This window comes from Macaca fascicularis, chromosome 18 (assembly GCF_037993035.2).
Source record: "Macaca fascicularis isolate 582-1 chromosome 18, T2T-MFA8v1.1".
NCBI classification, from domain to species: Eukaryota; Metazoa; Chordata; class Mammalia; order Primates; family Cercopithecidae; genus Macaca; species Macaca fascicularis.
This window is the reverse complement of record NC_088392.1, coordinates 62,378,424-62,391,402: the sequence shown is the minus strand read 5'-3', so window position 1 is coordinate 62,391,402 and position 12,979 is coordinate 62,378,424. Positions and strand designations below refer to the sequence as shown.

At 37.0% G+C, this 12,979-nt stretch overlaps 1 long non-coding RNA gene across 3 annotated transcripts in view; it reads left to right on the top strand.

Annotated features, from left to right (window-relative positions):
• Positions 1 to 12,979, top strand: part of LOC135968184 (uncharacterized) — a 32,901-nt gene that overhangs the window by 18,059 nt on the left and 1,863 nt on the right. The window contains exon 3 of one of the 3 annotated variants that reach the window (XR_010582746.2): positions 9,709 to 9,782. The exons of 1 other annotated variant lie outside the window; for it this stretch is intronic. This is a non-coding gene — a long non-coding RNA (uncharacterized lncRNA). Of the gene's footprint in view, positions 1 to 9,655; positions 9,677 to 9,708; positions 9,783 to 12,979 lie in introns of all 3 variants that reach the window. One more of the 3 variants, XR_010582745.2, reaches the window with a different exon arrangement.

Below are 12,979 nucleotides of genomic sequence, written 5' to 3'. Positions count from 1 at the left end.
CTGGGATTACAAGCGTGAGCTACCGTACCCGGACGACTTTATTCTTATTGCTGGTGCAAACACGTGGCTAGGTTTCTACCTACCTTTAAAAACAGTTTGAACAGAACTAGAACCTCCAAAGTGTGTTGCTCATATTTTAGCTCTATAACAAAAGTTTATTTCATACAGAGTGCAACATGGCGAAACCAGCCCAGTCTTTTGGACATACAGTCAAGTTCCTGACTCCGAATTTCCCTTCTTACATGGGCAGAGAAAAAGTTCTTTATAACCATATTTATTGTGTTTTATCCTGTAGTCATACCTCTGGTATCAGGACAAATGATTCTATCCTCCTATACCCCACGTTTTCTTGGGCAGAGGTAGTTGGAAGAATTGGGAAAATGATCCCATGTTCTTAGTTCCTACAATCAGTTTGTTCTAAGCATTTGGTCACTCCCAGGGAAAGGAAGCCACTCCTACTGAGAACTAATAGAGCAAAAAAGGTTTTTACCTCCAATGAAACAAGGAAGTTTTCACAACTTCAAACTGTAAGCACATCTACCAAATACTGCAACAAATATTCCTGTATCACAGAAACATTCAACCTGTTAGGTCTCAAAGAAATGATCTCTGAAAAGGTCTCTGCAAAGATCTCAGGGTAGATGTAAGGCTTCAAAGAAGAAATTATAAGACAAAGCATGAAGAAAAAAAAAATGACCTAGCATGATTCAGAGGAAATATAAGAGAAAACTAAACTATGATAAAGATAAAAGTCATATTAGGAAGAAAACGATCGATGGAAACAACAATGATGGCTTGGAAGTTGATATGTATGAAAGAAAAAGAGATCCTGTCTATGCATAACTGGTGTCTCTGAAGAAGAGTATGGAAAACATGGAGCAATTAAAATTACAAAGCAATAGCACAGGTGAAAATGTCACAGAAATGAGAACAAACCTAATCTGCAAATTGAAAGTGCAGTCTGTAAAATTGACACAGAATCGTCCGAGACATTTTGGGAAACTTACTGAACTTTAACAATGCAGAAAAACATAACGTGAATGCTATGGACTGAATGTGTCCCTTCTGAAATGTACATGCTGAAATCCTAATCCCCAATGTGACGGTCTTAGGAGATGGGACTTTTGGGAAGTAATTAGGTCATGGAGCTGGAACCCTATGAATGGGATTAGTACCCTTATAAAAAGACAAGGGGCCGGGGAGAGGACACACGAGTGGGCGCTTGTTTTATCTCTCTCTGCTCTCCCTCATGAGAAGGTACAAAGGTAAGAAGACCATCAACAACCAGGAAAAGTGCCCTCACTAGATACCCACCAGGAGCTATTGGTGTCTTGATCTTGGACTTTTTATACTCTGATGGTGAGAAATAATCTCTGTTGTTTAAGTCAACCATTGTGCGGTATTTTTGCTACAGCAGCATAAACAGACTATGACAATGAGCATGGGACAAGAAAGGCAAATAGTGTACAAATGGGAAAATTGGGTTGGCTACAGATGTCTCTAAGGCAATGTTCAATTCCTGAAGACAGTAAACAGTATCTGAAAAGTCCTGAACGAGTAGCCCAGTAGTTTATACCATCTACTCTTCAAACAAAACACCACGAGACATTTCCATGAAGTCAGCAACTTTGTTAACAACTTAGGGACCAAAGCACTCTTTAGTAGAATGGATACCAGTCAGACAAGAGATGAAGCATAATAAAAATTCAATGATGAGCCAGACATGTGGCTCACACCTGTAATTCCAGCACTTTGGGTGGCTGAGGCAGGAGGACGGCTTGAGCCCAGGAGTTTGAGACCAGCATGGGCAACATGACAAGACTCTGTCCCTATAATTTTTTTTTTTTTTTTAGTTAGCCAGGCATGGTGGTGTGTGCCCTTAAGTCCTAGCTACTTAAAAGGTTGAAGCTGGAGGATTGGTTGAACCCAGGAGTTCAAGGCTGCAGTGAGCCATTGTCGCATCACTGCTCTGCAGCCTGGGTGACAGAGTGAGACCCTGTCTCAAAATTAAAAACCAAAAACTTACATATGGAGAAGATATGGTAAAAAGACTGGCTGTAAATAGTGAATCAATTTAAGCACAGAATTATAGTTTCAAATCAAAAATAAAAATAGATACAATTTAAAATACAAAAGTAATTTTGTATAAATCCTTTTATATTAAAATGTAAAGATTTTTAAGGGATTAAATATCTCTTGAAGAAACCATTATTTTGGTTTTACTTAATTTCTTTTTCTTTATTTGGATTCCACAATTTTTATTTTAAACAGTAAATATAGCATGATAATACTTTACAATTTTTTTTTTTCCATTTTAGGTTCTGGGGTATATGTGCAGGTTTGTTACATGGGTAAATTGCATGTCACTGAGACTTGATGGATGAATGATTCCATTGCCAAAGTAGTGAGAATAGTACCTGAAAGGTAATCTTCAAACCCATGTTTCCTCCCACCCCCTACACTCAAGCAGTCTCCAGGATCTATTATTTTCATCTTTATGTGTATTCTTGTTTATCTCCCATTTATAAGTGAGAATATGTGGTTTTTGATTTTCTCTTCCTGCGTGGGTTTGTTTAGGATAATGGCCTCCAGCTGCATCCATGTTGCTGCAAAGGACATGATTTCATTCTCTTTATGGCTGCATAGTATTCCATGGTGTGTATATACCACATTTTCTTTATCCAGTCCATTGTTGATGGGCATCTTATTTGATTTCATGTCTTTGCTACTGTGAATAGTATTGTGATAAACATACAAGTGCATGTGTCTTTTTGGTAGACTGATTTATGTATATAACCAGTAATGGGATTGCTGGGTTGAATGGTAGTTTTATGTTCTTTGAAAAATTATACTGCTTTCTACAGTGGCTGAACTAATTGACATTCCCACAAGCAGTGCATAAGTGTTTCATCATCTCTGTTACCTCGCCAGCATCTCACCAGCAACTTTTTAATAATAGCCATTCTTACTGGGGTTAAATGATATCTCATTGTCGTTTTTATGTGCATTTCTCTAATAATTAATTGTGATGAGAATTTTTCATTTATTTGTTGGTCACATGTATGTCTTGTTTTGGAAAGAGTCTGTTCACATTCTTTGCCCATTTTCAATGGGCTATTTGTTTTTTGCAGATTTGTTTAAGTTCCTTATAGATTCTGGATATTAGACCTTTGTTGTATGTAAATAAATGTTTGTAAACATTTTCTCTGATTCTGTAGGTTGTCTATTTACTCTCGATAGTTTCTTTTGCTCTGCAGAAGCTCTGTAGTTTAATTAGATCCCATTTGTCAATTTCCTGTTTTGTTTGTTTGTTTGTGTTTTTTTTGAAATAGAGTCTCGCTCTGTCGCCCAGGCTGGAGTGCAGTGGTGCAATCTCGGCTCACTGCAAACTCTACCTCCCGGGTTCACACTATTCTCCTACCTCAGCCTCCCGAGTAGCTGGGACTACAGGTGCCTGCCACCATGCCTGGCTAATTTTTTGTATTTTTAGTAGAGACGGAGTTTCACCATGTTAGCCAGGATGGTCTCGATCTCCTGACCTCGTGATCTGCCCTCCTCGGCCTCCCAAAGTGCTGGGATTACAGGCCTGAGCCACCGTGCCTGGCCAATTTCTGTTTTTGTTGCAATTGCTTTTCAGGACTGGGTTATAAATTTTTGCCAAGGCTGATATCCTGAATGGTGTTTCCTAGATTTTCTTCTAGAGTTTTGATAGTTTGCAGTTTTACGTTCAAGTCATTAATCAATCTTGAGTTAATTTTTCTATATGGCGAAAAGAAGGGGCCTAGTTTCAGTCTTGCCCGTATGGATAGCCAGTTATCTCAGCATCATATATTGAACAGGGAGTCCTTTCCTTATTGTTTGTTATTGTCAACTTTGTAGAAGATCAGGTGGTTATAGGTGTGTGGCTTTATTTTTGGGATCTCTATCTTGTTCCATTGGTCTATGTGTCTGTTTTTGTACCAGTACCATGCTGTTTTGGATAATACTTTTTGCTCCATTTCCTATTGATCTCTCTGTAAGGAGGTGTATGAAATGGTGCTCAGCAAATAACTAGAGTAATTTGGAGGTGGTGAAAATTCATATGGTTTAAAGAACATGTTTTCTTTATACTTTTTGAACTGCTTGGCTTTTTCTAAACAAGCAACTATTAATTTTACATAAAAGGCATTTACTTAGCTTCAATTCTAATAATGTAGCAGAAGAAACGTGAATGGAAAGGAAATAAAGCAGTAACCATTTACTCTTTCTCTAAAATACCATAACTCAATCAGTGAGTTCAAAATCAGTTTAAAGACTGGTCACAGAATCATTCTATTCTGCCTACATTTGTATTTGTTTAATACTTTCCTTAAGACACATTTTTAAAACACTCAATTTGTAAGTTATTGAATAAAAGACCAAACTTTGGCATACATATAGTCCCAGAACATCTTAATATTGTGCCCGAGTTTCACTGTGAAAATAAAATGTCCTTTTCTTTTGTCTAGTTTGGCTGTTTCTCATATTAATGACAAAAATATTGGAGTCAATCAGGGATGAAAATTATTACTTCTATAGCTTTTCATTTATAGAGGTGAATTTGTATATAAATTTTTTAGTCAGAAAAGGCTGAGTTATACAATCTTTCTTTATAGTTCTCATTTTAAAAAATTGTTTTTCATTTGATTTAAAACTAGACTAATTCAATGACAAAGTTACAAGGGAAGTAAAATTATGACAGCTGAGGTTGGGCAGGCAGATGAATTTTGATGTGGTATCTGAAGCTAAAACCATGTTATAAAACTCATGTGATTCTATTTGTTTTAGTGGAATTGCTAAGCATTTATTTGCCTCTCATTAGCAAAGTGTTTCATTACTGAGTTATAGAATTTTCATAAAGTCCAACAAGCTTTTGTGTGCCAAGAAAAGAGGGAGGGAGGGTTGAATAAAAATTTAAAAAGAGCAAACAAAGTATTTGTCTCTCTTTTACAAAACCATTTAAAGTTCATTAAGTCCCCTTTATTAGCTAACCCAGTGTCACAAACAAAATACAAGGGAGAAGACCGTAATGTAACTTTCTGAGGTCATGGAATGATCAGATTCATGAAATGCTGAAATAGGAACTTTACTCTTCTGACTCTTCTTCCTTGTAGTCAAGCCATGAAAGGCAAGAATGTTCAAAGTGACAACTTTCGACCTTATTGGGTCTCTGAGTGGTACAGTGAATGTGATGTTAGGGCAGAGAATAGAAAATATTCTATCTGCCATTTTCTTCAAAAGATTTTAAGAAGTGCTCACCAAGTCCCTGCACTACCTAGGAAATGACACTAATATATTTAAGCAGATACAACTCCAGTTTTTCCAGGACGATGGTTTTTAACTTGGGGACCATGGATCTGTTGAACCAAGAATAAGTTTCAGAGGGTCTATGAAATTTTTACATTTCTATGTTTCTATATATATGACTTACAGAAGAGAGGATCAGAAATTAGAAAAAATGCTCTAGAAGTTATTTATCTGAATAATATTACAAGAAGTAAATAATGTTTTAAATTACATTAAATATTAATTTTTTTGGAAATAGCACCCCATAAAATGTTGGGCTCAAAGGAAACCTCCGAATACTAAAACGGAACTTGTTCTATACATTTTATAAACCTACAAACTAGGTTCTCCCAACCAAGGACACTCACAAACCTGACCTGATGACAACATACCTCAAAAATCCTAAGTGTACGTATATCTTCTGGGCTGGTGAACATGGTCTCTGACTCCTCAAGTTTTATGCACAGTAGTAGAGGTTAGAAGAGGAAGCTCAATTTGAATCCCAGGTGAGTCTTTCCCAATTCCCCCACAAACAAAATGCAATTAACATTTACAGAATAGAACAGTGCTATTGCATTCTTTTGGAATTTTAGTAAACTATTATATGAGCCACGATACTTTCTACTTCTTCTCTTACAAGACTTATCTCTGAGAGGCCAAGAAAAAAATAAAGTGTGTTATCAACATTACTTAAAACTCTATAAATCAACTTTGTGGGTTGCAGGTATGAAGGGAGGGTTATGAAGCCCACCAGCTAGAACTTTTCATATATCTCAGGAGAACATCTCTTGGGTCATATGTAAGAGCATATTCAGGTTCTAGTTCTTTTCAAAGTAGTATATCACTGATGGTCTTGGTCTTCTGTTGGCCTTTGTATTATTCAACAAATACTTCATCTGTCCTTGTGATGTTGACATGTCAGAATTTCAAACCTAACTGTAAGAATGTTAAGTTGGAGGAATAATAAACTAGATCACCTTTGGAGCCAAAAACTGATGTGATCATGCCAAGAAAACATGAAGTTATAGTTTAGTGTTTTTGAAAACACTGAACTCTATACTTCCATTTTTGTTCCTCAGCATACCAAAAGGCATTTATTATGTTCTCTAATTGTTTGCTGCTTATATATGATGGAGTATTAAGTATAAAAATGGCACATCTCTTTTTCTTTTTTTTCCAAATTGGACATGATGTGGTAGAAATGGGAGGGAAAAGAAAGGAACAAGTTAGTTATGTTCTTCCCTATCCCTATGTCTCTTGTCTTTGCAAGTGTGAGAATATTGTCTTTCCAATTCCTTCCATTAAGTATGCCACTTTTGGATTCTGTATTTGTTCTGTCTTTCTAAGAGTAGCTGACATGATACTATTTTCATTCTCATCTAGAAATATAGGAGACATTTTTCACTGAGAAAAATTCTTAGCTGAAAAGCTATGAAGTAAGTTAAAACCGCAGTTCTTCTAGACAAAGATGTGACTACAACAGCAATTGGCCTAACTGGCAATATTCTAAGCCAAAGAATATGATTAATTACTTTTCTCTATTGTTTTCCACCTTTTAACAGGTGTTATTATAAATTGTGAAACAATGGGGTTCCAACAGCTCATGAATTGTTCAATGTTAATGCTGTCCATGAAATATTGTGTCCTGCTTTCTAAAAGCAGTGAATGTGTTTGCTTTCTTGTAACACTCTCAAATTTATTAGCATATAGATTACAGTGTGAAACACACTCATCATTCCGCCAAGTTGCTATAACCAACGTGCCTAGAAGACCAGCACTATTAAGTCACTTCATATATCTTGGTGACTGAATGGTTGATCTTTCTCATCCCATTGACTAATGAAGAGACACTTGAAGTGATCTCTAAATTGGTATGCAACATGCTCTTGATTTATAGCAGCACCAAACTTTATATTTATGAGATCTACACTGCAGAGGTGCCTGTAACTATAACATTTCTTCCAGGGAAAATAACTGTGGCACATTGACAAGTCAGCAGAATCTCTTGTCCTCAACTCTTCTTTTTCTCCCCTCTTTCCTTCAACCTTTCAACTATTACCCAAAGTCCAATGGGACCACATTTTGATATTTTTATTTTGAAAGCATTGTAATTCTAAGCTTTTACGAATTGTCTTTATCACTAGTAGATAAAGTCCAGATAAGGTCATGGGGGGCGATTATGGTATAATGGTGGCATTGACAATACCTGTTTGCAAAACACATTTCAGTTAATAAAGTTTTATCACAAGCATAATTATCTCAGTATTACCCATAATCAGACTGGATCTCTAGGAGATTAATTGACATGAGCAATGTCATGGCAGACTGATTGGCAGATCCATGATTTGGGCCAGTTCTTTGAGGTCTACTTGGGTGCTCTTTCTACTATATCATATTGTGACTATGCAGCCATTTTGTTCCCAAAAGCAACATTTTCAACAAGGAAAGAGGATTTTATAAAGGCCTACATAAGGAGACAGTGACAGAATATGATTTGAGCACTGCTATGTGACAGCGTGACAGAAAAACTCACTCATCTTTAAATCCCTCTTCAACTAGACTATAACAAATGTCTAACATTTTAACATTAGTAATACATTCCCTCAAGCAAAGACTTATTTTTCATGCATACCCCTGTTAAAATGCAAATATTCCAAAAAGGCAAAAATTCAAGTGACGAAGAGAGTCAATTTGTTAAATTTATTTTTAATGCTAGGTGAGAAGAAATTGAACACAGGCAGGTGAGTATTGAGTTTAGGAAGATTTGTTGTAAATGTGTCCTGCTAAGGAGGGCAGTTCTGAGCATTTTGTGACAATAGGGTTTTTTTCTGGATGAAATCTTGGCAACATTACAGTGCTTATGTGGGCCTCGAGTGTTTTTTTATTACTGTTTATTAGTCTTGAGTGTTTGTATTAGTGTTTCTTAACCAAGACACTAAAAAGAAGCCAGATTTTCCTAGCAACAGAGTCCAAGGGAAAGAATCATAAAAAGGAGTCAGAAAAATTGTGAAATTATTCATCTGGCATACTGTTTAGTGACCACTCTTACCCACCTCCTTTTTCAATCATTCTTTTCATATTTTCTTGGGAAATTCTACTGCTCAGGAGAGAAGGTAGACAATAGGGACAATGAAAGGAAACTATAGGCTTGGTGTATTACTCAGGGGTTTCCAGAGACACAGAACCAATAAGATATAGGTAGGTAGGTAGGTAGGTAGGTAGGTAGGTAGGTAGGTAGGTAGATAGATAGATAGATAGATAGATAGATAGATAGATAGATAGGGAATTGGCTCACCAGAAATTGTGGGGGAGGAGAAATCCCAGCATCTGCTGTCTGCAAGCTAGAAAACCAGAAAGCTGGTGATGTAATTCAATCCCACTCTGAAAGCCTAAGAAGGAGGTGGGGGAACTGCTGGTATAAGTCCCAGTCTCTGAATGCCCCAGAACTAGGAGCTCCCATGTCCAAGGACGGAAGAAGACGGATATTGAAGTTCAAGAAGAGAGGGAGAGAATTCACCCTTCCTCCTCTTTATGCTCAGCTCCTCAATGGATTGGATGATGCCTGCACACATCGATGAGGCTGGATCTTCTTGACTCAGGCTATGATTCAAATGCTAATCTCTTTGCATAAACACATTTAGAAATAATGTCTTACAATCTCTCTAGGCATCCCTTAGCTCAGTCAGGTTGACACATAAAATTAATCATCACACTTGGGGTCTGGAATAAGGTGGAAGAAGCAAGACTAAAGAAAGTCTGTTGAGATCTCTCTGAGATGGAATTATCATATCGGCACTTCCTAGTGTTTCGAGTTATAGACATCTTTATATATTTGATAAAAGCAATCACTCCTGTCTCCAGAAGAATGTATATAACATGGCACAAAATTTTACATGGAATTTTGAAAGAATCATGAGCTACCTGAACACCAAACATAGACTAAGGGACCTATGGAACTTACATATTAAAATTTGCACTAGAGGCCATGATTCATAAATATAGGCACATCAATCTTTTTGTTATTGTACCCTCAGTGCCAAATATCATGTCTGAGCACATGGAAGGTACTCAACAACTAATTTCTAAATAAATAAACTTCGATAGTAGTAGGCACCAGTAAGAAAAGAATAAATGGCTGCTATATACAAACACATGTGTTAATCTTAAGAAAAAATGTTGAGGTTGGGAGGGAGACAATTTTCCTTGGATATCTCAGGATGTATGCCTGATCTAGGCGTTCTGAGTAAAGGAGATGTTTTTGCAAACATGCCCTAGAAGCTAGAGATGGTGTCTCCCTAAAGATACAAACCCCTAGAGATATGGAAATTAATAAAGTCTCTTTCTTTTTCAGATACATTTGTTCACATTACAGGTTAGTAATCTTATCTTCTTCTTCTTTCCCAGATGATACGTTTAAATTGCAGAGTAAAGGTCTTTCTCTCTGGGAAGGAGAGTGACAGGTGTACCAGCCAGTATATGTAAGTTGCAAGTCTCATAATTCGGGGTTCCTCCCTGGTGATGCAAGCCCACTGCATATGTCGGTAAGCATTTGGCTCTCACTGCACCAGTTTGTGGGGATTGGGGAACAGGAAACTGCTGCTGAGATGCTGCTTTGTCTACTCTTTTTCCTGTAAGTAATAAACAGTCTGTGTCTCTTACACAGAGCTTTGTTTTCTCTTGTCAGCACATGTATATAAAACGATGACAAGCTAACCTGTTATATCACACATGGAGGTAATCACAGTTCTGTTGTAGTTTCAGACAACATGAAGGAAGCCAGACATTAATAGAGAAAACTTTGTATGATTTCTATTACATTCAGGAAAAAGCAAAACTAATCTTCAGTGATAGAAATCAGAGTTGTGTTTTTCTCTGGGGTATATGAACTGAAAAGAGAAATGCAGAAGTCTTCTAGAGTGTTTAAAATGATCTATACATTGCTTTAGATGGTGGTTACATGAATACAAATATTCAGTTATCACCTAAGATTTGTGTAATGTACTGCATGTATGCTACACCTCAATAAAAATATTCCATAATAGAAAGGCCAACAGAAAAATGCCCTTTAAATTTCAGCAAGTTGAGAAGTTAAGTTTAAGAAAAGAGCATATGTCTCCAAAAGCTTTTTAAGAGGTACTTGAACTTCTGTGACCTATTTTCACTGTTACATAGAATCAGAGTGTGCCGTAAATCACCTAGTTAATTATTCCTGCTGCCAGAGCTGGGAAACCTGGAAGGCTTGTATAATGGCTAATTTTATACGTGTTGACATGGCTAGGCCATGGGTTGCCCAGATATTTGACAAGATCAAACACTATTCTGGGTGTTTCTGTGGGATGTTTCTGGATGAGATTAACGTTTAAGGTGATGGACTTTGAGTAAAGCAGAAAATCCTCTTTAATGTAGTGGGCCTCATCCAATCAGCCAAAGGCCTGAATCAAACAAAAAGATCAGCTTCCCTTGAGCAAGAGAGAATTCAGCAGACTGCCTTCAGCCTTCATCGGCAACATCAGCAATTCCTGATTCCATAGCAGATGGCCTCAGACTTGAACTCGAACATCAGCATCAGCTCTCCTGAGTCTCCAGCCTGTCAGCCTATACCCTGCAGATTCCGGACTTGCTGGCCTCCATAATAATGTGAGCCAATTGTTTATAATAAATATTTTTATACACCCTCCTGTACACAAAGATGATCCCTGACTTACAATGATTTGACTTATGATTTTTTGGACTTTACAGTGATACAAAAGACATACAAATTCAGTAGAAACTATGCTTTGAATATACATAGAACCATTCTGTTTTTCACTTTCAGTACAGTATTCAATACATTATATAAGATATTCAACACTTTCTTATATGATATGCTTTGTGCTAGTTTTGCCCAACTTCAGGCTAATGGAAGTGTTTTGAGCACATTTAAGGTAGGCTAGGCTAAGATATGTTTGTTAAGCTAGCTGTATTAAATGCATTTTTGTCTTATGATGGGTTTATCAGGATATTACCCCATCATAAGTCAAAGAGCATCTATGTGTACACACACACAAACACACACACACAAACACACACATTCTATATATATATGTATGTGTACATACACACACACACACACACACACACACACACACGCACCCCCCACACATGTACCCTATTGGTTGTGTTCTCTTGAGAACTCTAATGGAGCTTATCAATCTCAAAAGTTCAATATCACCGTTGCTTTTACTAATTATACAGCCTTGCCTGTCCTGTCTTATTGTCTCCAAATATGGCAGAAAACCACATCTCAATCCTTACTACATTCCGCCTAAAGTCCATTCCTTCCTTCTCATTAACGATCTCTACTTCTGCTTGTTTTTTACTGAAATATCAGGTGTGCATGGACAAAATCATGAAATCATACTGAGAACATCATGTGATTGGGAGCTCAGAAGGGCCAAAGCCTGGGATGTCATCAAAAGTCAATCAAAATTATCTAGAAATCAATATTGTAACAGTATCTTTTTCTTTTTCTTTTTCTTTTTCTTTTTGAGACAGAGCCTTGCTTTGTTGCCCAGGCTGGAGTGTAGTGGCGTGATCTTGGCTCACTGCAACCTCCGCCTTCCGGGTCCAGACAATTTTCCCTGCCTCAGCCTCCTGAGTAGCTGGGATTACAGGCACCCGCAACCATGCCCAACTAGTTTTCATATATTTTAGTAGAGATGGGGTTTTGCCATGTTAGCCAGGCTGGTTTTGAACTCCTGACCTCAGGTGATCCGCCTGCCTCAGCCTCCCAAAGTGCCGGGATTACAGGTGTGAGCCAATGCACCTGCCTGTGATAGTATCTTTAAACTAGTCTACTCCTCAGTTTTCCCCTCTTCTTTCTGTATTTTGCTGTATTCTTCATTACATTCTTGCTAAATATGCTATCTCCATTGAACATATGACAAGATATAGCATTATTCAATAGTGGATGACGATTGGAACATATAATTCTGGCTTCCTGATTATCATGACCCTTTATGTCCATTTACCTAATGTCTTTAGAAGGTATAACATATCGAATACATTTATTTTAGTCAAGTTTTATATCTGGTAACAGCTATTAAATTTTACATTTAATCCTAACTGGACTAGTTCAAAATTCATAAGACTAAACATATTTCTCCGTTTTTGCTTTTTTCTCTTAGTTGATTTTTTAAAGCTATATAAGACCAACATTCACATAAAAGACAACTTTTACCAACTATTGTGTTTTCTGGCTCCTCAGGTAATTGTACTAATACATATTTTAAAAGAAATTTGTCAATCAGATAAATGTCTTTTTATATGACAATATAAGAGCAGCAGTGATGGCTGCTGACATTTATTGAAATATGCACAAATGTCTCATCACAGCTTGTTAAATAACTATTTTCCTGCTGAAAATATGTTTAACTTTTACCACCTCAGCAAAAGTGGATCTGATAGCAATTCTCAGAGCAGGTCTCTAATTTGGCAAATAGCCCACAGAGGTATTTTATTTACATGTTTCAAATCCTTTTTTCAAAAAGTAAGGTCTACATCAATAAAATGGAGGGATATTTTACACACACACACACCACACACACACGCACACTCTCAGACTTTATCTCTAAGAAGAGTATGGTGGCCATGAGAATGTACTTTACAAATCACAGAGCATAATTTTCTGAAGGCT